Source organism: Etheostoma cragini, chromosome 5 (genome assembly GCF_013103735.1).
Source record: "Etheostoma cragini isolate CJK2018 chromosome 5, CSU_Ecrag_1.0, whole genome shotgun sequence".
Classification (NCBI taxonomy): domain Eukaryota; kingdom Metazoa; phylum Chordata; class Actinopteri; order Perciformes; family Percidae; genus Etheostoma; species Etheostoma cragini.
The window spans coordinates 19,709,455-19,712,362 of record NC_048411.1 but is presented as its reverse complement, the minus strand read 5'-3'; the positions used below and the strand labels follow the sequence as shown (position 1 = coordinate 19,712,362).

The window sequence follows — 2,908 nt, the reverse complement described above, 5'->3', positions numbered from 1 at the left end:
GGTACTATAGAGCAAGTCAGGGGCTCACCAAAGTCCTCAGGTTACATCCACTGTTGACCATGAATGTCTGTATAAAACTCATAGACAATTCGTCAAACAGCTGTTAAGATATTTCAGTTTAAATCAAACTGTTCAATAGAGCCTGCTGCTAGCATTGCTTAAAACTGCTGATTGAAAAAATTCAAGTAAAGGACTTGGTTATCTTTCTTGTAGTTCTGATTCAGTATTCAATATAATTCTTAAAAACACACAAAAAAACAATTGGTTTCGGTGGTAAAATGGGAACAGCTGAACACCGTTTGCAGGTTCAAAATACCAAAATAACAATCAAAATCAAAAAAAGAGGATGGAAAAACTATTTTCCATTTCTGAAATCAACCCCGTTCATATAGGTATTTGAAAGCCATCACACTCTAAAACTATAACCCCACCCTTTCACATACTGTACCTTCTATCCAATCACTTTTATTGATCTGAGATGTGCTCCACCTGTGTTAACAATTCAAATAAAGCAATAAAGCATTAATGTGTTTGATATTAGGACAAAAAGATCACATTAATTTACATGAAAAAAAATCCATAAAATACTGATTCTTTATTTCTAACGATAACTTTCTGAACATTTCCTGTTCAACTCAGAATGTTTTTTTTACTGTTTTGACAGAACATACCTCATGTTTTCTATGTACAATGTAAAGACAAATACTCTTGGGTGCACAGGTTTAATTCCAGCCCACAGACTTTGTTTCATGTCTTACTGTGCCCATTTTCCCTGTCACTCTCCTCCATGCTGTCTAATATAAAAGCCCAGATTTCTCAAAATAGTCTATCTCTCTTGCCACATAACATCAGTTCAGTATATCCGTTGCATAAAAATGCATCCAGTGTCTTCTTTATTTGTAGACCATGATTCATGTGTAAAAGAGCTTGTGTTTTTGACAGAAAAAAATGGCAACACGGTGGAGTCAAATAGGAGTCCCAGCCTTATGTTTTATTCATTGTACGGCTGAGAATTCACTTGTATCGTTGTTTTTTTTCAGAGACATTTTAGAGAGGAGTCCATTCCAATCAGTCTTTAGTACTTCCATCTGCTGGTTTGGGGATCGGAGGATGGTCAGATGTTCCCCAGAAAGCAGGGGCCCCCTCTGGGCCCCAGGCATGCCTGCGAGGCACCCTAACCAGACAGAGCCACCAGACACCTTCCTCAGGCTACAGAATGACTCATAACACACCGCAAGGGCCAATCAGGCACCATCATACAACAGTAACCTTCTGCAATGGTTTGAAACCGGTTTTAGTGTTTGCTCATTATACTGAACTTTACCAATCATACTTTAAGTATTCAGAAACTTTAGAAGTCATTTAAAAAAAACGATAATGCTGTAACGATAAAGCATGATTTTATTTACTCTTGTTCCCTGAAAATTGATCAATTTAATTTAAAATGTGCTCCCCTATATGTGTCCTTTGTATTTATCAGGATGTTTTGATTAGTATCTGTGCAAGGTTAGAAAAATTGGAGTGATTTCATGAAGTGCAGTTTTTTACTTAATAAAACAATATAAAACATGTTTCGTTTAACCTCAATAATAAATCCGATAAAAATAAATGTTATGCAACATAAAGTAACATTGTGCCAAAATTACCTAAAAAGACAGTATGAGTGTCATGTTTGATAAATTGAGACTCACTGTATGTAAATTCATTAATTAATTATGTGAGGTGAGATATATTTCCTGTACATGAAAATAATAGGTTACCAAAGGTTGTGTGTCTTTTCCATTTAGTGGCTCTGAAGTTCGTGTGTGTGTGTGTGTGTGTGTGTGTGTGTGTGTGTGTGTGTGTGTGAGACACTATCTCCACCAGCCAGGAAGACACTTAACATCTGGAGAGGGACCCATCTACGTTTTGGTAAAAGCCTTGGAGGAGAGTGAGCAAGAGAGAGACAGAACATAAGGTGTGTGTGTGTGAATTTGTACTGAGATATATATAGATGCATAGACATAGGAGGAGGACAAATGGAGAGAAGGTGAAAAAGAAAGGCATCCTGCTATGAGTGCTTTGCTGGAACCAAACTGGTAATCCCCAGCTCTGTCAGCAAATTAAATGGATAAGGGCCAACTGGAATGTAAATGGTTGGACAAGATGAAAGGCAGGGGATGGGGGGGTGAAATAAAAGACGTAGAAGAGGAGAAGGTGAGCGTGAGACAGCCAAGAACAGCTGGAGAAAATCTAAGGGATGAGGAGAGATGGATATGACCCCTGGGGAGCCTGACCTCCCACATCAATTATGAAAAGTGTGTGTGTGTGTGTGAGAGAGAGAGAGACAGAGAGCAAGAAGATAATACTTTCAGCTGAAAAACAGCTCAACCAACGGTCATCTCCCTCCAACCCTCTTTGTACAGACACAAACACACTGGTCAACCTCAGCACAGCATCAAATTCATTTTTTGGAAATACATAAAATTACAGCAGAGAGACACAATCGATAATAGAAGCACAATATGAACTGGGCTATTGTTTTCATGCTATTCTATAATTCTACATTTTAGAGCCAAACATTGTAATTTTTACTTCACTATTTACATTTGACTGTAGAAGATTTGATTGGTGGACCTGGTGAGATGCATCTTGCATCTTTCTTTTTTTCTAAAACAAGGCTAATATTTAATTGTACACTGTTCCTGTTTAAGTAAAATTACATTACATTGCAGTTACATACACAACCTTTATTGAGCTTATAAAATCTGATGTTTTTATTTATGTATAAAATAGTTATATATATATATATAAAATGTATAACTATTTAAAAAAAATATATATATATATTTATATATATATATATATATATATATATATATATATATACAAACCCGATTCCAAAAAAGTTGGGACACTGTACAAATTG

At 36.1% G+C, this 2,908-nt stretch overlaps 1 long non-coding RNA gene across 1 annotated transcript in view; it reads right to left on the bottom strand.

Annotated features, from left to right (window-relative positions):
- Nucleotides 1–224: 224 nt before the first annotated feature.
- The window catches only part of LOC117944972, a 12,923-nt gene continuing 10,239 nt past the window's right edge, over nucleotides 225–2,908 (bottom strand). The window contains exon 3 of the long non-coding RNA XR_004656715.1: nucleotides 225–238. This is a non-coding gene — a long non-coding RNA (uncharacterized LOC117944972). The remainder of the gene's footprint in view (nucleotides 239–2,908) is intronic.